At 40.0% G+C, this 23,567-nt stretch overlaps 1 protein-coding gene across 1 annotated transcript in view; it reads right to left on the bottom strand.

The window, feature by feature from the left end:
- The window catches only part of SYN2 (synapsin II), a 152,814-nt gene that overhangs the window by 46,037 nt on the left and 83,210 nt on the right, over window positions 1-23,567 (bottom strand). The gene's annotated exons all lie outside the window — the stretch shown is intronic.

The raw sequence follows: 23,567 nt of genomic DNA, 5'->3' as shown, positions 1-23,567 counted from the left end.
GTTATTATTTTACCTCTTCATACACATACTTCCAAAAAGGATTTGAGACAATAATTTAAAAAGCAAATATATCCAACAAAACAAGGATTAAAGGACAATCAATGAATGAAGGAGAGTTAATTATACCAGAAAAAAAGCAGAGGGCAGGGGGAGAGGCTGAGGAAAGCTACTATAATTGAACACAAAACCTATCCTGTGTTTCTGGGCAGTCAAGAGAATGAGTCAAGCCTAGATACACTGTACTTATTATCTTCCCGTTTTGTCACGGAGCTGGAGGAACCTCACATTACAGCTGCTGGTAAGAGGACTGTTTATGCTTATATTTATAGCCACTGCTACTTTGCTGTTCACCTCCCCTTCCTCTCATAAGAGTTTCTTATGTGCCTTTATAGGCTGGTTCTCCACCTGTAAAAAGGGCCCTTCCACATGCTACCTAGGTTGGGCTTGCTTTCCCAGTGCTTGAAATTTCAAATTAGTATGTTTCACTGGAGGTTTTCTAAAAGTCCCTCTCCAAAACAAAGGGATAAACTAACATTTATTGGGCATCATGTTCTAGGAATTATGTGCTAATTTCTTTCAAGAACATTTCATTTAGTCCTCATAACAACTTATGAGATAGGGAGAAAGGCATTCATTTTCGAGATGAGGAAACCAAGACTCAGGGGATAAAAATGGCACATTCAAGGTCATATGGCAAGTTAGTGACAGAACCAATATTCACACCCAAGTCTGAGTCCAGAGTCGTTGGCGCTGCACAGCACTGTCTCCCTCTGCTTATTCATTCTTGCCATCCTCATTCCCACCATTACAAAAACTGACTTGTCATGTATGCTGCATTGCATGTGTCTTCTCCCATTTTCTCTCTTCTGTGCAAAAGGGACTTGATGTTGTGAGCGCTAGTTCCACTACAAATACTTCCTACACCGGTTCCTGTGAACTACCCAGGACGAGGCCAGGCTATTTCCTTTCCGATCTGGTTCTGGAACAGTCTGTTCTAGGAAGTTGTCATTTGTCCTATCCAAGTCCCTGGCTACCCTCAAATTGCTCCTCAGGGGCATTCAGCCATCCTGGAGCTGGAGCACTGAAGTGCATCCCCCTACCTCTGCCCCAATTCCTTACTAAGCTTCATCAGCTTGCTTCCAGAACGCTGTTCAACGTTCACAGCTCAGCAAGCCCCTTGGGCAAGGGGCCTGTAGCACATCCCATCCCTTTTAGGGTTCCATCTTATTTATGGGTTTAAATAATAGCGTATGCATGGCACTATCACTGCTCTGCAGATCTTGAGGACTCCGTAGGTCTTCGTCCACAACTATAAACAGAAGGAACTGGAGTAAATGATCTAAGAGGTTCCTTCCCTGTGTTGGTGAGGTGTGCCTACCCTGTTACCAGCAATGCTTTTCTGATGCTTCCTCCCATCTTCCTGTCTCAAAATAGCTCTCCTTCTGTGAGGTAAGTCTCAGAGGCATTAACAATAACCTCTCATTCTGTATGATGCCTTGCATTTTCAAAGCACATTCTTGCCTTATTTGTTCCTTACAACTCTGTGAAGCAGCCAGGACAGACAGTGCTGTCCATTTAACCAATGGGGTAAGAAACCCAGAGCAGCTAAATAATATGCTCAAATCACAGAGAAGTTCATAGGAGTTAAGCTTAGAACTAAGAGTTTATGTCTAGGTACTTAGGTGCTGCCAGGGTTTTTAATTCACTCATTTATTTTGTGGGTTGTGAACACTGATATTGAAGTATAAATATAGATTCTGTCTGCATTTATCTGCCACTTTCTGCACCTGCCCATTGACCAAGTTGACTAATGATACTGTTTTCAGGCCTTGTGCCCACCCCCAACTCTCCAATTATCTTAATGCCTTTTCCTTAAGGCAGTCTGTCCGCTTGGAAATGTTAGTTTGTGTTATCTGGCTCTGGGTGATGGACCTCTCTTGGCTGAGCCACAGTCTTATAGAAAAGGAGCCAACGTGGCAGGCGATGGAGCAGAGTCTTCTTCTGGAGAATGAGCACATTCTCCCAGGTATTTTCATGAAAAATTTTGTAACTTACAAGCAAGTGACAGAATTACTTCCTGATCCTAAGAGAGCACTGTTAGGAAGCAGTGTGCTGGAATTCAGAGGGGTTCTGGATCACAGGGCTCTGGAATCACAGTCTGCGTGGGAATCCTAGCTGTACACTTTTTTGGTTGTGTGACCACAAGCAAGTGGCTTAAAAAAAAAAAAGTATGTCACATGGTTAAACCAATAAATCTATCTATCTTCAAAAGAATAAGATGGATAAGATGAAAAATACATTTTTCCTTTCCCATTTCTCTTTCCTCACACATACTCCCCATTATCAGTTGCAAGCATATCCTTCCAGTGTGTGAAATTGTGTGCATATATCTGCATACATATATGTTTCAAACATATGGCATCATGCTATATAAACTCTGCTTTTTTGAACCTTAATTTTTTATTGCACTTAAAAATATACCAGTCCTTTGGGTAGTGTAGACATTTTAAAATATTAATTCTTCCCACTCCATGCACACGGGATATCTTTCCATTTACTACTTTATAATAACTTTGTATAGAATATAACCTATGAAAATGTTGTATGTTACTATGTTGTATGCATGAAACTAATATTGTAAGTCAGCTCTACTTCAATTAAAAAAATACATCTTAGTGATATGCTTTCAACACATACTGATAGACCTCCTTCTTTCTTTTTTTTTTTTTTTTGTGGTACGTGGGCCTCTCACTATTGTGGCCTCTGCCATTGCGGAGCACAGGCTCCGGACGCGCAGGCTCAGCGGCCACGGCTCACGGGCCCAGCCGCTCCGCGGCACGTGGGATCTTCCCGGACCGGGGCACGGACCCGTGTACCCTGCATCGGCAGGCAGACTCTCAACCACTGCACCACCAGGGAAGCCCTAGACCTCTTTCTTTGTAATAGCTGCATGAAATTCCATTTGAAGGTCATACAGTAATTTAACCAATATTTACTGGTGATATGGAGGTTCCTTAAAAAACTAAAAATAGAACTACCATACGACCCAGCAATCCCACTACCGGGCATATACCCTGAGAAAACCATAATTCAAAAAAAGTCATGTATCACAATGTTCACTGCAGCTCTATTTACAATAGCCAGGACATGGAAGCAACCTAAGTGTCCATCAACAGATGAATGGATAAAGAAGATGTGGCACATATATACAATGGAATATTACTCAGCCATAAAAAGAAACGAAATTGAGTTATTTGTAGTGAGGTGGATGGACCTAGAGTCTGTCATACAGAGTGAAGTAAGTCAGAAAGAGAAAAACAAATACCATATGCTAACACATATATATGGAATCTAAAAAACAAACAAAAAAAGGTCATGAAGAACCTAGGGGCAAGACGGGAATAAAGACACAGACCTACTAGAGAATGGACTTGAGGATACGGGGAGGGGGAAGGGTAAGATGGGACAAAGTGAGAGAGTGGCATGGACATATATACACTACCAAATGTAAAATAGATAGCTAGTGGGAAGCAGCCGCATAGCACAGGGAGATCAGCTCGGTGCTTTGTGACCATCTAGAGGGGTGGGATAGGGAGGGTGGGAGGGAGGGAGACGCAAGAGGGAAGAGATATGGGGATATACGTATATGTATAACTGATTCACTTTGTTATAAAGCATAAACTAACACACCATTGTAAAGCAGTTATACTCCAATAAAGATGTTAAAAACAAACAAACAAAAAAACCCCCCAAGTGTAGGGACTTCCCAGGTGGTCCAGTGGTAAAGAATCCACCTTCCAATGCAGGGGACACGGGTTCGACCTCTGGCCGGGGAACTAAGATCCCACATGCCACGGGGCAACCGAGCCTGGGCACCTCAACTAGAGAGCCTGCGTGCCGCAAACTACAGAGCCCATGCCCCCTGGAGCCTGCACGCCATAACTAGAGAGAAGCCCGAGCACCACAATGAAGAGCCTGCAGGCTGCAACAAAAGATCCTGCATGCGTCAACAAAGATCGCACGTAGCACAGCTAAGACCCAATGCAGCCATAAATAAATAAACAAACAAATAAATAAATAATAAATAAATCTTTAAAAAAAATTACTGGTGAGCGTTTAGATTTCCAGTGTTTGGATTGTTTTTGCTATTACAAACAGAGCTACAATGGCTTACATTTAAGAATATATTCATAAGATAAATTATTTTTTCCAGCTTTATTATGTTATAATTGACAAACAAAATTATAATATTTTAAGTGTACACCATGATGATTTCATACATGTATACTTTGTGAAATGGGATAAGCACAGATTAATTACCACACCTATCACCTCACATTACTACCTTGTGTGTGTGTGCGTGTGTGTGTGTTGTGTGCATGTGTGTGGTGACAACACTTTAAATCTACTCGCTTATAAGCAAATTTCAAGTATACAATACAGTATCATTCACTACAGTCACCACATTGTACATTAGAAGGATAATTTATTGCAGAATTGCTGGTGTAAGGAACAGACAGAGCTTTTACTGATATCGGCACACTGCCCCCCACCCAAGAAAAAGATTATATCACTCTCCCCAGTGTTCGAAAGTTTGGGAAAGTTACTTCACCTCCCTTAGTTAAACCCCGCCCCCCCCCCCCCCCCCCCCCACGCCACAGTCCCTTGCTTAAGCTGGGCACAGAGAAGGTGCTCAGTAAGGACTTTCCAACAGCCAGTCTTGTCAAATCAATCCAAATTCACCCCCTGGTGCTCAGTCTAAACAGAAACCAAGATGTACATCCTTGAAGCACGGACTAAAAATATCTATGGTGCGTGTGTTGTCAATTTCCCCCTATTGTAACACTTTCTTAACAAGCCTACCAGCTGAGGATCTTTGTGAGTTTAATGGCTTGCCCAGGCAATGAACCACCTCCCCTTACTGCTAAAATGAGTAGAAGCTTCTAGGTTTAACTCTTCCTACTTAAGGCACAGAACACCCTCAGGAATTCCCATGCTCTTGCAAACTAGGGCTCATGAGGCTGAGGAGACATCATCAGAGACTTCTCTGCTAAGGCTGCCTCAAAACTTGGCCCAATCTTGCTAAGCCCAGCTTAAATACTCCCTCTTTATGCATGGGGAAATGGAGAAAGGTCTAGAATTAGGAGCCAGGGGAGCTGTTCTGGCCTAGTTCTACCACTTCTCAGCTGTGTGACTTTGGGCAAGTAACAGCCTCTCTGAGCCTCGGTTTCGTCATGTATGAAATAGGGCTAATAATGATTTTAATAATAATAGCAAACATTCACTACATACTAACCACTATCTTAAGTATTCTATGTATCTTACCTCATTTAATAATACCTGACTCACAGGTTGCTGTGAAGACTTAATGAAGCCAGGTAAGAATAAATGACATGAAAAAAAAAAAGAATAAATGACATGAAAGTATTTTGGAAACTCTGAAATATTATGGAAATATAAAGTACTATTAGCAAAATGCAACAAACATTCATGTACCAGGTATTACTGCTGTTTTACTATGACCAGAGCCAACATGCCTTCTTCCTCTTTTGAACTTGCATCCCATTTATTGTCTACTCCTGATATCTGGCTTATAGCATCATCATCTGATACCACCTTTCAAACTCAGTTGTCTAATAATCTGTGATACCCCTCCCCCACACCAGCCTCAGATCACTGGATTATGCAACAATACTTCAGAGTAAGGACTACCCAAATGAGCCCTGGATTCTCCATCATTTTGTATTTTAAATATTGATTATGTCCTGTTGTCATATTACATGCTCTGAGCTAAGGCTTGTACAAATATAATCAACATATTATAAATTTCCAACTACTTCCCTATACTGTGTACTTATTCACAATCAGGGCTTGCTTACTGACTGGAGATGTTAGGAGTGATGGTGCTGGCTGGACAGATGCGGAAAACCAGAAGAGGCCACCCTCAGGACTGAGTGGACTGAGTGTGTCTCTGCAGCCCCAGCCGTCTTCTCCTTTCTTCTTGCAGGCGCACGTCCCAGGGTGTCATGTTCTTTCTTCTCTCTTCTTCCCCACATGAAAATCTGTTCTCAATCTCCATCCACACCGGAACTAAAGGACCTAAAAACAGCCTAGAGTGTAAATCCTCCCTGGGTGCCTGAGGCTCGCACAGGGATCAAATCCTCAAGCTAGAAGATGAAAGCACTAACAATGCACCTAGTAAATGCCTAGCACGGGTTAGACATAAATGTCCAGACAAGGTGCTTAGTTTCTGGGTCTTATTGTCTATAACTCAGGCCCTATTCTTTTGGTCAAGCATCTCAAGGCATCAAGAAATTAGAAAATAAACTAGAAATAGTAGAGGAATCTATTCCCCACCCTACACTCAAAGGGTAAATCAGGCCTGCCGGTCTTGGAGAGAGTTTGTGGGCGCCTGCCGCCACCCCCTGGCAGGATGTGTACTGCAGACACGCCGTAGTCCTAGCTCACTCACCCACTGAGCTGACTGCACTGGCTCAGTGATAGCCCTCCAGGTGCTTATTTGCTGCTCTGACAAACCATGCCTGAAAATTCACTATTTCTCCTAAAAAGTGTGTGTCCACATACCCCAAGCTAGATAGTTGGCTTTTTGCCATCTGTAGAAAGAAAGGATGTGATTTATCAATAAATTCAGCAACAATTTACTGAACACCCAGTGGTAGGTGCTGGAAATGTAAAAATGCATTAGTAGGTGCCAAGTAGAGAAAGCACAGTCTAGAAAGGGAGACCAACATGCATGTCGGTAATTGTTAAGGACCCTTTCAACTGTTAAGATTTATAGCTAATGTTCACATTCCCACCTTTCAATCTTTTCCTTAAAAAAAAGAATTTAATGCACACGACTAAAACAACAGCAACAAAAGTTTCATCTAGCTCAGAAAGATGTACAGTGAAAAGTAAGTTTCCTCTACCTTCATGAAGCTCGCAGGTTAGTGGTGGGCAGAAGCATAAATAAAAGATCATAATACAGGGTATAAACTGTACCAGGGGTGTGGACAAGGCACTGTGGGGACCCAAAGGAGGGAGTTCTCTGCCTGGAGGAGCCTGGGAAGGCTCCAAGGACGCAGCTGAGTTTTAAAGAATGAGGAGGAATTTGCCACACAAGAAGCAGAGAGCAGAATTGAAAGGCACAGAGCCTGCCTGAGTACAGAGCGCTGCAGCGGCCCAGCTGACTGGGGGAAGGGCATGCAGGCTGAGGCTCCTGAGAAAGGGAAGGGATGGCCTGTCAAAGAACTTCAAATGTCAGGCTGAGTAGTTGGGATGTAATGGCCAGCTTCCAAAAGAATTTTTTTTAACTTTTTATTATGAAAAATTCCATCCTCAGTAATCAACATTTTGCCAGTCTTTTTCATTTATCACCCTCACTGTTGCTGTTAGGACTGTTGTTTGATTGTTTTAAAGCAAATCCCAGACATCATGTTATTTCTCGTGTAGAATTTTAAGTAATATCTCTAACTGGTAACGCCTTAAAATTTTTGTTTACTGTGGCAAAATATATATAACAAAATTTGCCATTTTAACCATTTTCAAGTGTACAATTCAGTGGCATTTAGTGCGTTCACAATGTTGTGCAACCAACATCGCTACTTCCAAAACTTTTTCATCATCCAGAACAGAAACTCTGTGGCCATTAGGCAGTAACTGCCCATCCCCCCCAAATCCACCCCCCAGTCCCTGATAACCTCTAACTTACTTTCTCTTTATCCCAGGGAAATGACTTTTTAATAATTATTATTATTTAATAATTAATAATAATTTAAAACATCTTTACTGAGTCTATATTCAAGTTTTCCCAACTGTCTCCCAAAACACTGTCAAAGATTTTAAGCAGAGAGGTGACATGATCAGATGTGCCTAAGATCTGATAGGCCACGTTGTCTGGGACACAGAAGAGATGGCAGGGAGCCAACCAGGGCTTGAGATCATTTGGGAAGCTGGTGCAGTAATTAGACTTCAGGACTTGCTGTTTTCCTGATACATGGCAAACCAATAGCTACTGTACAACACTCATCAGGCAACTCAATTGATCATTTGACTGCTCAGGGCTAGGAATTTAGAAGCTAGCTGGGAAACGACAGTGATAGAAAGTGGTATAGGACAGACACCTCATATAGATGTTCTGGAACAAAGCCATAAATGAGACATAAAATAGGCAGGCCTTATATTGGTAAAGGGGTTCTTAACTCAAATTTGGATTTGTAATCTAATTCATAAACCATAAAACTTGCTTTCAGTACATGGAGAAATGCCTGTTATAGATAACTGGTTTAGGAATAAGATACAAAGAATTGGAAGAAGTGAACAGTTTTCTGGATAAAGGCAACGTTCTGTGGCTGGTCCTTGATATTATTAATTCAGTGATTAAGTAGTTAAATCAAATTCTCTGCTACTTCTTAGATAGAAAGCAAGCTGCATGGCGTCTTAGTTAACATTCATATAAATGATCTGGAAAAGAGTGCATGGGGAAATTGCCAAATTTGCAGATGGCATTCAGCACTTCCAGGGATTAAAATGCCAAGTTGATTAGATATAAAGTGAAAGAAGATGTGGACGTGGGCAGAAAAGTGGCAGAGGAGTTTTAATGTGACTAAGTGTAAGAAAACATATTATATTCAATGGAAAATGATTTTATCAGGGGATCATGAGTGTTCCACTACAATCCAAAAAAGAACCTGAAATAAAAGAAAATTATTTCCTTAAGACATTAGTCCTGTGAGATGTAACAGAAAAACACAAAAAGACTGAGAGTGAAAGGTGAAAAATAATGTTGATTATCATCAGAAAGTTTATTGGAAACTCAACATAAAGGGTTTCTTACACTCTGAACTCACCTTGTACAAGTCATAGTACTTTCATATTTGTGATACAGCACATCACGTCCACTTGTCTAAACACAAATAACATGATGAAAGTAGAAATGGCCCAGAGAAAAACAGAACAAAATAAAAAGGCTCTGATTTTAGGAGAGGCTGATATAATGAGTCTTCTTCAGTCTGTAAAGGTAAAGATCCAAAGGGCACAGAAAGGTGTAAAGGAGGGAAAGAGAACTTGAGAGACTACATACTACACACATTATTCATCCCAGATATCCAAATTAATCTCACGATATTTCATGCCTTACAGGAACGTCATTTCAATGCTTCTGGTTTTATAGGAAAAGGAAGCTCGGATAAAATAAGTGACTTGCTTAAAAGTAGCAGTGAGTAGGTGGCAGAGCTAGTAAAATTAAATTTCAGCACTTCTGATGATCAAGTTTAGAAATCGTATATTTTAGATGGGAACTGGGCTCTACTCATTTTTGTAGCCTCAATGCCTGTCTTACTCTTCAACACACAGCAGATGCTCAGAAAATGTTTATGGAGTTATTAAAATGAATACAGCTAGACATTTGGAGGTTAATATCAGAGAGAGTAACCATGTTCAGTCTGATAGAGTCCTGGGCTTGTAGATCTCTGAGGACACCTACTTAGTCCTTCCCTGGAGTCCATAAAATTCCCTCAAGTGACCTGCAGGAGGGCTTCAACAGACTTAGATGGCAGATGAGACCCCTTAAGAAAAACAGCAATCTCGAAGTTCTGAAAATGACTAATTTCTGAGTAAACACACCAGCTGTGACTTCAGTTGGTAACAGCAAATCACTTTTTCTGAGCAGATTTTCTGAAGATCTCTATTTTGGGGAATAATTAAATGATGCAGTATCACAAGATAACAAGATTATCAAACACAGAAGAAATAAAAAAGAATCCTGTAACTCAGGAGAACACATGATGGGAAGATTAGCTGCATTTGTCTGTAATTACAGTGGAGCTACAGAACAGAATGCTTTGGAGTCATGGGACAGATTCACTTTCCATGACTGGCTTATAAAATTAAATCAGGCTGATTTGATATTCAAGTAGGTCAGTATTAAAGTTTGCTTTGGAGAAATATCAAGCAAGTATAATTTTTGAAAGATATGGATTTCTTTTATACCAGAAAAACAGGGATCCTAGCATTGACAAATGTCCAGGTTCAATTCCAGTGTCAGGTCACAAATCATACCCACAATCACCACTACCATCAAAGCCATCCATCTCTAGATACAGAGAAATGTCCTCTATGATCTGACCCCATCCTTCTATTCTAATCTCCCACTGTTTCCCTCCTGCAAGACTGCTGCAGAGTCTGTGTGAATTAGAAAAAGGCATTCTTTCCTGCAGGTGGACACTCCTACACCAGGGTTCTTGGCTTGGCAAGCAGAGTGTGGGTCTGCATTTCACCCCGCCTTGTCTCCTCAGTCAGATGCCCTTGTGTGGGGAACAACCTGAACAAGCATATGCAGGCGCCCTGTCCTGCTACCATTCAGACACTGAATGGTACTACTAGGTCAAACTGCCATTCAGACACTCTTTCCCAACTATCTCTTGTCAAACTACTGCTTCTGTGTATTGGTCCATTTAGAAATCACCCTTTTCTATGGAAACAACCTAAATGTCCATTGACAAACAAATGGTTAAAGAAAATGTGATATATACATACGATGGAATATTGTTCAGCCATAAAAAAAAGGGAAATACTGCCATTTGTAGCAACACGGATCAACCTGGAAGACATTATGCTAAGTGAAATAAGTCAGACACAGAATGATAAATACTGCATGACCTCATATGTGGAATCTAAAATAGTCAAACTCAGAAGCAGAGAATGGAATGGTAGTTGTCAGGGGCTGGAAGAGGGGGAAATGAAGAGATGTTGATCAAAGAATCCAAAGTTTCAGTTATGCAAGATGAATGAGTTCTGGAGATCTGATGTATACAGCATGATAGTTAACAATACTGTATGGTAAACTTGAAATTTGCTGAGTTCTCACAGAAGAAGAAGGAGAAGAAGAAGGAAAAGAAGAAGAAGGAGGAGAAAAAGGTAATCTCAAAGGCATTGTTTTTCTTACTAAATTTGCTTGTGTGGTAAATCACACTGATTGATATTCAAATGTTACATGAAACTTGAGTTCCTGGGATGAACTCCACTGGGCCATGATGCATGATCCTTTTTATATATCATGGGATCCAATTTGCTAAAATGCTGTTAAGAACTGTTGCAACTATGTTTACTGGGGATTTTGGTTTGTGGTTTTCTATTCTTATGGGGTCTTTGGTTTGGTGTCAAAAGTAATAATTTTGGCTTCACAGAAGGAGATGGGAAGTAAGAAATTTTGTGGAACTTGTATTATCTCTACTATAAATGTTTGAGAGAGTTCATCTGTGAAGCGATCATAGATTTTCTACTTCGGGTCCAGGAATTAATCTTACTTTATCATATAATGTGCTTTTTAATACTTAATTGGATTCTATTAGTTAATATGTGACAAAGAATGAATGCATCTAGATTTTTAAGTGCACTGGGACAGATATTGTTTTCTTATTGCTCTTATCCAAATTATTGTCAAGGTTATTTTAGCCTCAAGAAAATTGGATGGAGAGTCTTCCATTTTCTTTTCTGGTACAAATTTTATGAATTATTTTAGCATGTATCCTCAAGCTTATTAAAGTAACATTTAAAAAAGAAATCACCTCTCTCCTCATTTTTAAAGGTCCCAAACAAGTTCTGCCTCCCTTTTGAAATCTTCCCTGTTCTCCCCTCTGTGGTGGTTTCTCCTTCCTCTGAAAGCTTAGTCTGAAACCTATTCACTTGTCATTTTAAATAGACTCAGCTTAGTATCATCTGCTGATTTTCTTTATTTGTGCCTCTTCCTCCCTACCGTATCACCCTCTGAGGGTGCACACTGTCTTATACTTCCTTCCGAGTCCCCCACTACTCACCGTCATGCTCACCACTGCCTTATACAGAGCACACCTGGGTTAGTTCATTTTATGTGTCAACCTGAAAGGGCCACAGGTGTCCAGATATTTGCCTAAACATTATTCTGGGTGTGTCTGTGAATGTATTTCTGGATGAGATTAACATTTGAATCAAGACTGAGTAAAGCAGATGGCCCTCCCCAATGTGAGCGGGCCTCATCCAATCCACCGAAGGTCTGACTAGAACAAAAAGGTGGAGTAAGGGAGAATTTACTCTGTCTGACTGTCTTTGAACTGAGACATCAGTCTTCTGCCTTTAGTCTCAGACTGAAAGATATAGCATTCCTGGTCCTCAGGCCTTCAGAATTGGCCTGGAACTATACCTTCGGCTCTCTTGGGTCTCCAGTTTGCCAACCTTAGGACTTCTCAGCCTCTATAAATGCGTGAGCCAATTCCTCATGATAAATCTCTCTCTCTCTCTTTCTATATATAACTATAATCTTATCTCTCTCTCTTGCTCTCCCTCTATATATCTATATAAATAGATATATAAAGAATATATATAATCTATTATCTATATGTTATCTATATTATCTATGTGTTATCTATATATAGATAATAGATGGATGCATATAGATATAGAGCTCCTCGACTGCTATAACAAAATACCACAGACTGGATGCTTAAACAGCAGACATTTATTTCTCACAGTTCTAGAGGCTGACCAGTCCAGATCAAGGTGCTGGCCTGGTAAGACTCTTCCTGGCTTGCGGACTGCCACCTTCTTGCTGTGTTCTCACATGGTCGAGAGAGAGAAAGAGCTCTGGTCTCTCTTCCTCTTACAAGGACACTAATTCCATCACTGCGACACTACCCTCATGACCTCAGCTAAACCTAATTACCTCCCAAAGGCCCCACCTCCAAATACCATCACACTGGGAGTTAGAGTTTCAACATATGAATTGGTAGGGGCCGGGGGGTGGAGACACACAAACATTCACCCCATAACAGCACCATTAATAAAGACCTATTGCTTGATTCCTGGCAGAGGACACCCACTCAACCTGGGACTTGAGGGAATGAGGAACCACAATACATAAAAGAGTATCACAAGAATACACAATAGTATATGTTCCTCAAATGCCAAAAACAAATAGCCATTTACCTCCTTTCAGGTGGGATATACTCTCCCTGAATCAAAAGGAAGAGAGAGAACCTTCCCCACCATGTCACACAGAAACGAGTCAGTTATTCAAGCCAACTCAGAAACTTTGCATTTTAATCAATTGCTGAGTGGCATGGCACAGTGGAAAGAGCATGGATTTTAGGGTTAGACTAACCTGGGTTTAAATCTCAGGTGACCAACTTACTACCTAAACTTGGGCTCTTTATCTCTCTGTATTTTCACCTGTAAGATAAGAATAATACCCATTTCTAAAGTTTGTTAGATTCAAATGACGCTGCCTTTACCATACTCCTCAAACATGCTAAACTCACCATCTCTGCTGGGCTTTTGCACTTGCTGCCAGATACTTCCTTCCCCGGGATCTTTGCATGTCCCGCTGCTTCTCACTAATTGAGTCTCAGCTCAAACATTACTTCCTCAGTGATGTTTTTTCTAACTACCTGAGCTAGGTAGTCCCCACCCCTCCCAATCATTCTCTTTATATAATCTTCATAGATATTATCTTTATTTCAAAATTACCTTGACTATTTATTATTCATTTCCCCAACCAAAATGTAAGTTCTCTGAGAGGAGAGACCTTGCTGTTGTGATAACTGCTGTGTCAATCCCGTGTCCAGCTCTATTATAATGCCTGGTACATATCAGGTGCCCAATAATATTTGTTGAAAGAATTAATGCGTATATAAATGTGTATCTGGTATATAAATGTGTATCTAGCACAGCACCCATTCACACATTTAGATTCTTTTCTTCCCCCTTTTTATGTAAAAATCATTGGGTTAAACAATGTGCCTGTGTGAGTCCTTCGAAATGGAGAGCACTTCAACAAAATGAATTCACTGAATGCTCGTCAGGCATTTATAAATGTAGACAGAAGTATGGTCATTTACTTCCATGTGCAATGAGACTATCCTCCGCCTTAATGTTCTATTTTAGGTACAAATTAACATACCAGTTATTGAAGTGTTTATAGATTTTACTCTCGTATGAGACGTTAATAACATAATATTCTCTCAGCCTTCTGAGAGGGAAGATTTTGCTTAGAGGTCTTTTATTTATAAGGAAACAGAGGCCCAGAGAGAGGAGACACTTGATAGTTCAAGGTCAAACACCTAGTCAGAGGCAGGTGCATTCTACCATGCTGCCTCCTTAGAGTAAGAACTGCAAGTCTTCCAAAAATCGAAGAACAGTGGAATTCAAAGACAGAGATCCCTAAATGATATTATAGGATGTGGAAATTGAGGATTTGATTTCCATTTGGAGTGCTTGTGAGATCAAGTATGATAAAGAAGATAAACAGCTAAGCATTACAGAAGCATAAGAAATTTTTTATTTTTATCACTTTGCTGATGCATTGATTCTGTTTGTGATACTGCATCACCAGGGCACGGTTCATACAGCAAATTGCTGGAAGGAAATAAGAAAAGAGCTCTCCCCTCATTCTGCTCTCATTAGCAAAGGAGACTTGACCGTCTTTTCCCAGTCCAAGTGCAAACTGCCATGACTGGTATTATCAGCCTACTCACCATCATGGCTGGGCAGAAACATCCTTGTCCTCAAGGCAACAACACTCTGGATTTCCAAATCCAAACCCAGGTAGCACATTCCATTCTACAATTTTCCAGCTGGTCCCAATTCAGGGGGAGATATTATTCACCAGAATAGGCACTAACAACTGAAGTTTGGCAGGTTGGGAGACGAACACATGCCACAGGCTCCCAGATGCACCCAAGTTTAGCAACATGGTACCAAATGTGTTCTGAATGGAAAAATGGATCTTAGATGCTGTATTCTCATTTTTATAGGTGAAAAAACTGAGGCTTAAGGGGAAAAATGGCCCAAGGTCATGAGGTGGTAACCCTCATCTCTTCTCAACAGTGCTCTTTTCGTTACACCAAGTTGAGCTCACAGTGGATCTGGATTGAAGCTCATGCCTTAGAATCGAAGCACAAAGATATATGGTACTGCTCTGGCTCTATTCTCCTCAGTGAATTTGTCTATCTTCTCAACCACCTCTAATGAGCCATTGAGGATACATGGTCCTCACATTCAACAAGCCCGAAGAATAATTTTAAAAACCAACCCAAACTGATTTGCCTGAAAACCTGGTTAATTTTATCCTTAGTGTCTCCATACATTCCTTTGAAATAGAGTTTACTATCCAGAGTTTTTATAATGAAATATATTCTATCAACCTTTAAAAATATTCTCATCATTTATTCATTCAACAAAGATTCATTAGAGTAGGTACCTACTCTTTTTCCAGCAGTATGCAAAGCACTGGGTGGAGGGTAGGAGAAGGAAAGGCTATAGACCTCACCCAGCTCTGCCACAAAGAATAAAAATAGTGTTAACAGAAGTACAGGAGATTATTTATCCCAGAGTTCAGGTATCAAAATTATATCAACTACAGTAAAATTGATAATAGCTAATATTTATCAAGTACTTAGTAAGCACTAGTTACTGTGCTGACTTTAAACACCTTATTCAATTAATCCTCACATCAGTCATACAAGCCAGTTAGCATTATCTCCTAATCTTACAGATAAGATAACTAAGGCACAGAGAGACTAATTAACTTGTTCAAGGTCATACAACTACTGAGTGGTGGATTCAGGATTTGAGACCATGCAAACTGACTCCGGAGCAGATCTTATTCATCACTTCACACTACTTCTGAAATATGGAATTATTCAAAATATTTTAAAAGGGTATTCATATTTTAATATTCACACAGGACAGTAAAGACAACCAATACCTTTAGATACAGTTTGGTGGCTTTCTCACTAATAATCAACCACTATAAATATTAATCCTCTTCTTTTTTCCCATAGTGGCTTTCAGAAGAAAAATCTTTTCTTCATCAGGCTCCTAAATAACTCTTCAACTTTTGAAATTAAAGTTTTCAGTTTCTTTTTAGTTAAGACATAAAGACTTTTTAAATTTCTTTATTTCTTTTATCACACCTTACATGATAAAACATCTCTTTACAATTCAATGGGGATTTGCTGTTTGATGGACATAGAGATTCAGTTTTGCAAGATGAAAACAGTTCTGGAGATTGGCTGCACAACAATGTGAATACTACTTAACACTACTGAACATTAAAAATGGTTAATATGGTAAATTTTACCTTATGTGTGTTTTACCACAATTAAAAATAAAAAATTTCTTGTGCTCTTTTAGAGTTAGAATATGTAAACTTCAAAGATATTGTTAACTTAGAACAGATAAGGTCCCAGACATTCTACATATATGATTTTCTGTTTGTGTTACAGTACAAAGAAAGGAGTGATAAATTTTGATTATAGGGTAAATAATAGAGAGAAATTTTGTGTAGCTTAGGAATTCATCTGAATTGCATTTTCTTCATATGCAATTGATAAAATTTAACCACATGGTTTCTTTCTTTTTTAAATTGAAGTATAGTTGATTTACAATGTTATATTAGTTTCAGGTGTACAACATAGTGATTCAATATTTTTATAGGTTATACTCTATTTAAAGTTATAAGATATTGGTTATATTCCCTGTGCTGTACATTACACCTTTGTATCTTATTTATTTTACACATAGTAATTTGTACCTTTTAATCCCCTTCCCCTACCTTGCCCCTCCCTTAACCACATGGTTTCTAAAGGCATTTTTAGGTTCTGACAGTCTGGGAGTTAAACAGTTAGTAGGATTTCAATATGTGATGTGGAAAGGACACTTCAAAAAGAAAAGTGGCTTAAACAGAAGTATTGCAGCATGAAAGTATAATTCACAAAGCCCTGCTAAGTGGTGGTGCAGTTATGGTATAACATAGGATATGCATATGGCAGAGGGGGAGTGAGGATAAGGTTGAAAGGTAGGATGGAGCCAGTTCCTTGCTTCCTGGTTTGCCAATAACCAGGAGAGGGGCCTCTGAAGACCTGTGAAGCTAATAATTTGGAATCTTGGGAATGATGAAACAGAAACCTTAACAAGTACTCTCTCGAAGACAGATTTCTACTTGAATGTTGTTTATTTCCCGGGTTCTTGATTTTGTACTTTGGGGATTATTTTCTAAGATAAAGCTGAACTCCTGAGGCCCAAAGTAGCTTCTCCCTTTGTGTCAACAATTCTGATATGTGGCGATCTTCATTTGAATGGCTTAGAGACTTAATAGTCTGTCTCTCTAACATACATTTGAAGTGTAGGAAACTTCAAACTAGGTCATCAAATCCCAACTTCCATCCCAATGCAAGAATCTACACTGTAATGTTCATAACAAGGGGTCACTGGAAAAATGACTATTTTTCAGGTTTTTCTGTTTTTTGTTTTTTTCATTTTCAGACAGCTGATGGGACAAAATTTGTGTGAGGGCTTTATTAAACATTTTATTTCTATCCTTGGTGTGGTTACCATTAACTTTTTTTTAAACATGCACACTTTACTTATCAAGTATAAATTTAATCAGTAGCTCTACTGTCCTCCCAAGTTTTAGTATGTTTTAAGAGTGATCACTCCTCTTTTCTCTTTACTCCCTTGCCATGTCACATATTACAGCCCAGTGTCTTAATTTCACCTTGTTTTTATACTCCCTAAATTAATCATTATTTTTGTTGTTATTCTGTACAGTCAAGTTATTTCTGTTTTTGTTTGTTTTAGATTTAGTCACATGTTTACCAATTTCTCTAGTCTCTATTGCTTTTTTCATGTCACTACTTCCTTTTGGATTCAATTTCCTGCTTCTTGAAGAATATCTGTTTTTAGCAGTCCTTTCAGAAATGATCTCTGAGATGTAAAATTGACGCCTCTATCTGTCTAAAATTGTCTCTATTTGACCCTCACTCTTTTTTTTTTTTTTTTTTTTTTTTGCGGTACGCGGGTCTCTCACTGTTGTGGCCTCTCCCGTGGCGGCTCACAGGCTCTGGACGCGCAGGCTCACGGGCCCAGCTGCTCCGCGGCACGTGGGATCCTCCCGGACCGGGGCACGAACCCGTGTCCACTGCATCGGCAGGCAGACTCTCAACCACTGAGCCACCAGAGAAGCCCTGACCCTCACTCTTGAATAAAGGTTTACCTAGGTGGAAAATTCTAGATTGGGTGCGATTTCTTTTTTTCTCTCAGCTTTTGAGGGCATTATTCTTTTGTTTATTTTGCCACTGTTCTTGGTTTAATTGTGATTTCTTGTAGGGTATCTCTTTTATCTTTGGATGCTCTTAAGACCTACTTTTTTTTTAAATTGTGTAATTTTAATTAATTTATTCATCTAATTTCTTTATTGGAGTATAATTGCTTTACAATGTTGTGTTAGTTTCTGCTGTATAACAAAGTGAATCAGCCATATGTATACATATATCCCCATATCCCCCTCTCTCTCTTTTTTTTTTTTTTTTTTGCGGTACGCGGGCCTCTCACTGTTGTGGCCTCTCCCGTTGTGGAGCACAGGCTCCGGACGCGCAGGCTCAGCGGCCATGGCTCACGGGCCCAGCCGCTCCGCGTCATGTGGGATCTTCCCAGACCGGGGCACAAACCCATGTCCCCTGCATCGGCAGGCGGACTCTCAACCACTGCGCCACCAGGGAAGCCCTATCCCCCTCTCTTGAGTCTCCCTCCCACCCCTCTAGGTTGTCACAAAGTATCAAGCTGATCTCCCTATGCTATGCAGCAGCTTCCCACTAGCCATCCATTTTACATTTGGTAGTGCATATATGTTAAGACCTACTTTGAATCTTTGCTGCTATGCAGTTTCACTACAGTATGTCTAGAAGTGGCCTTCTTTTAATTTATCCTTTGGAACTCAGTGTGCTTCCTAATTGAGGTCTTTCATCAATTTTGGAAAAATTTCAACCATTACCTCTGAGTATTGTCTTTTTTCCATTCTTTCTATTCTCCCCTTCTAGAACTATTATTAAACATGTATTGAGGATAGTATTCTCATTCTATCCTCCATGTCTCTTAATTTTGCTTTCATAGTTTTCTTTTCTTTGTCTCCTTGAGAGGCATCATGGGTCATTTCTGCCTTATCTTCCAGTTTATCCGTTTTTCTCTTCAGCAGTGTCTGATCTCATGTTTAAACAGCCCATTATGTTTTTTAATTTTGATGACTATGTTTTTTTATTTCTGAAAACTCTATTTGTCATATCTACCATAGATAAAACATATCTATGTTTTTATCTCTTTATTTTTTCTTAATCATTTAAATATATTAATTTTACAGATTTAAAAAATCATCTCATAGTTTTAGATCTTTTATAATCTTAAGAGGTTTTGTGGTTTCTTCTGCGAGGCACCTCGGGTGGGTATCACTGGCTGGGTATACTTTTTATGTTAATTAATCAGCTTGCAGGACCTCAGACCGCACAGGGAGTAGAAATCTAAACACCAGAACCCACCTGAAGATAGACCTATCATTCTGAATTCTGAGGGAGAGACTTTCTTCTTTCCAGAGACTAGGCTGAGAAAGACAACTTTCTTGTGTCCATGTATTAATGAAAAGATTTTTTTTTCTGACTACCATGTTACTGAAAGTCCCATCTCACTTGTGGGTTTCAGCTTTAATGCCTGTCTTGTGAAGACTCAAGTCTTCATTTTCTCTTCCTGTGTGGGTATTTAAATCCAAGTCCCAAGATTACCAAGACAGATATCTGAAGAGGCCTGATACAACATCATCTTACAGACTTACTACTCAAGTCTGTCTTTATTTTCAGCCTCTGGAGAGTCCCTTACTTTCTTGCAAGTTCAGTTATGCATTAGAATGTTGTTACTTTTTATTCAGAGCTGTTAGGAGTTTAGTGGTGGAAGATTTTTAGGTTATTGAGTCCAAATTACTGCTGGAAAAAGAAGTAAGATTGTTCTCTTTTTCTGAGCTTCAGATAAGAAGCTCAAAAGCATACTTCAATTCAGCAAACATTTACTGGTCACTTATTGTGATGATTAAATTTTTACGTGTCAACTTGGCTAGGCTATGGTGCCCTGCTGTTTGGTTAAACACTACTTTAGGAGTCAGGTACAAATAGATAAAATATAGCATGTAAGTACCCAGATACAGATAGGTATATTCTATTATGTGACTAGCCTGACTTAGCTTGGAGGCATCAGGGAAGTCATCTTGGAAGAAGTGATGCCTGAGCCCATCCTAAATTTAAATCGGACTTAGCTAGGCAAAGTGAAATAAAAATTAAAGCAGGGATTCTGGGCACCCGGACAGCATTAGCAAAGGTAAGGAAGTGAGAAATAACATGGTGCAAAGTTGCGCTATATAAAATATGAGGCAGGGAATGATGGGAGATGGGGCTAGAAAGTTATAACACTACAACAGAGGGAGAGAGAATAAGCGTGGGAGTTTTTGAAAAAGGCTTTTTGAAGTGGTGTTTAAGCTTAATCTGGAGAAATGAGTAATATTTTAATAGGTGAAGATGATGAGGAAGGGTAGAAAACATAGTACTCTGGGAGAAAATGTAGGATGCGTGAAGGGGACTCTGGGAAATAAGAATACAGAGGTAGATTATGGCCAGACTACAGAAAGCTCTGAATGACTGATGACTCCCAGAGGAGACGCTTAGATGTATTCCCTCAGGTAGTGGCTAGAAGCCTGTGAAAAACAGAAGCTAATCAGGAAATTGCGGTTATAAACACCCACCACCTCCAAGGGCTTGGAAGACCCTGAAAGACACACCTGGCCATGGCATTCAGCTGCCTCTGAAAGACACAGCCAGACTAGCCAAGGGACAGGAAACATCTGTGCCACCCTGACCTGTCTGAATCTGCTCTCTCCCCTAACTTTGGCACTATAAAAACTGGGAACAGAACAAAGGCTAAAGCAAGCCCCAGCCTCAGTTCTAGAGAAAAACAGTAACAAGAGGAGGGCCAACCTCATTTACTAGCATTTACTAGCAGAGAAGAAGAGGTGGACCCTGTCAGGTCTCATCAAGGAGAATATAATAAAAGACTCATTGTTACTGTTTTCTCCCCTTGTGAAATGAGTCTCTAAACAGTAAACTGTGGCTGAACGAGCACTGACCTGGCGATGAAACCTGGGTTCTAGTCCAGATCCTGTCACTAGCTTGCTGTATGGATTAGGCAAGTTGTTTTACTTCTCTGGGTCTCTGTTTCTCCATTTGTATTGTGAGGGAGTTGAACTAGACTAGTGGAGTTCTGTGGACCCCAGACTATCTCTGGGAACCCTAACCCCATTTCAACTAAAGCAGCTGCATTTTAACCAGTTTTATATATAATGAGTTCTGCCTAAGGCTTTGTTTGAAAAAGAAAATTCAACTACTTAAAAAAAATAAGACCCTTGGATTTGAATCTTTAAGACCCTTTCTAACTTCAGTGGTCTATGAATTTGTGGTTTCATGATAAGCTGTTGTTAGGGAGCTCCCACCTTAACATCAATTGGGGCTGAGGTTGCATAAGAAACTCATGGTCAAGGGAAGGTCCAGACAGAGGGCACAAAGGCAGGTAAGAAGGCAAGAAGGAGAGGAAATGAACTGGGGAGCAACATCAGGAATCAAGAAGTAGGCAGGGGCTTCCGTGGTGGCGCAGTGGTTGGGAATCCGCCTGCCAATGCAGGGGACACAGGTTCGAGCCCTGGACCGGGAAGATCCTACGTGCCGCGGAGCAATTAAGCCCGTGTGCCACAACTACTGAGCCTGCGCCCTGGAGCTCGCAAGCCACGGCTGCTGGGCCCGCATGCCACAGCTGCTGAGGCCTGCGCGCCTGGAGCCCGTGCTCTGCAACGAAGAAAAGCCACCGCAGTGAGAACCCCGCGCACTGCAACGAAGAATGGCACCTGCTCACCGCAACTAGAGAAAGCCCGCACATAGCAGTGAAGACCCAACACAGCCATAAATAAATAAATTAATTTAAAAAAAAAGAAGTAGGCAATTAAAGGGCCAAGGCTAATAGATAGCAAAGGCCTTCCTGGCAGGTAAAATCAGGTAACCTGAAAAGTGAATAAAGATAGGGCTTCTGGAAAGAACTGGAATATGGTCTAAAATTTAAAATTTGTTTTCCTGCAAATAATAAAAACCACAAACAACAAGCATTGCCTATAGGTGCCACAGCATATGGTTCTGTAACAGAAACTATTGTTAGAGAGAAAACTCACTGTTGAGGGGGAAGAGAGAGCTGGTGAGGTATCCAGGAAAAGCTCATTTATTTGCCAAGTTATTTAAAATTTATCAAATTTCTGCTATGGGCCAGAACTGTGCTAGGTTACTGGGATTACAGAAATGAATAAAACACTATCTTTTTTCCTCAAGGAGTACAAAATTTGAAAGAGACAGACAAACAAGTAAAGTGAGATGGGAAGTTTGGTTCAAAATAGCTGAAAGTTCACAGAATAAGAAAGGCACAGTTCAAGGAACACTAGCTGATTTCAAATAATAGCTAGAAGGGAACATATTTTCTTACCTGAACAAAGAAGGATACCTGGCACTTAGAAAAGAAGCTTGTTTCTTGAGGGACCAAGGAAGGGAAGAATACACAGATCCATTAAAAGGAAATAATGAGGACAGGAATGAAGGTGAGGCAGCCAGAACTGAATGCTGGGAAGAATGGGGACTGTGGAAGGCTGCACTGTCCAATAGAGCAGTTATCAGCCACATGCGGCTGCTGAGCACCTGAAATGTGGCTGGCTAGGGCAAACCGAGATGTGCTGTGAGGCAAAATACACCTCCAGCTTTAAAGATTTAATATGAAAAAGAATGTTAATATCTCTTTAATGATTTGTTTTATATTGATCACATGTTGAAATGAGAATATTTTGGTCTTATTGTATTAAATAAAATATATCATTAATTTCAACTGTTTCCTTTTTTTGATTTATTTTTACTGTGGTTGCTAGAAGATTTAAAATTTCACATAAGGCTCACATTTGCAATTTGCATTGTATTTCTACTGGGTAGTGCTGTGTTAAACCTCTGCCATGCCCAGCGAGTAAGGTGACAGTGTATCCCTTTGACCAATATCTTTAGGAGAAAATATGGACCCCTAAACTTCCTCACACTCTAACAAAACACACTTTATATGGTGCCAACAGCATACGGGCTACTTAAAAGTCTTGCAGTGGACAAGGTCTATGAAGGAGGGAGAAAAATGAAAAAAATTGTATTTTGTGCTTAAATAATGGAGGGCTGTTTCATAGCAAGCATGTGAGACTTTCAGCAAGGTTTTTCATGTCTACACCTGTCTCCTCTACTGTAAATTAGATAAGATCACTTTCCACCTGTGTTTGTATTTTAATTTGTGTTTTCCAAAGTTTCTCATACAGTATCTCACTTGACCCTTACTACAACCTTGAGATTTAGACAGGGTAAAGATCATTCTCTCCACTTTATAGTTGAGTAAACTAAGGCACAAAAAGGTTCATTTGCTCATGCACATAAAACTGAGCCTTTGAACTTGGGTCTTCTAACTGTAAGGTCATGGCTCCCTCTACTACTTTATGCTACCTCTCACTGCACAAACTTCACTTGTCTGACACTTGCTGCTCTTGCTATCTACTTAGCTCTTCCTGTATATGTCCCATCTCCTTAACCAGATTAAGTTCTTTGAATGCAATGTCCATGCCATATTCATCTCTGAAGCTACCATATCATCTAATACGCATCAGC

The sequence above is a fragment of the Tursiops truncatus genome, chromosome 10 (genome assembly GCF_011762595.2).
Source record: "Tursiops truncatus isolate mTurTru1 chromosome 10, mTurTru1.mat.Y, whole genome shotgun sequence".
In the NCBI taxonomy this organism is placed as follows: Eukaryota; Metazoa; Chordata; class Mammalia; order Artiodactyla; family Delphinidae; genus Tursiops; species Tursiops truncatus.
Note: the sequence above shows the minus strand (reverse complement) of the source record. Positions and strands in the feature narration are given on the sequence as shown.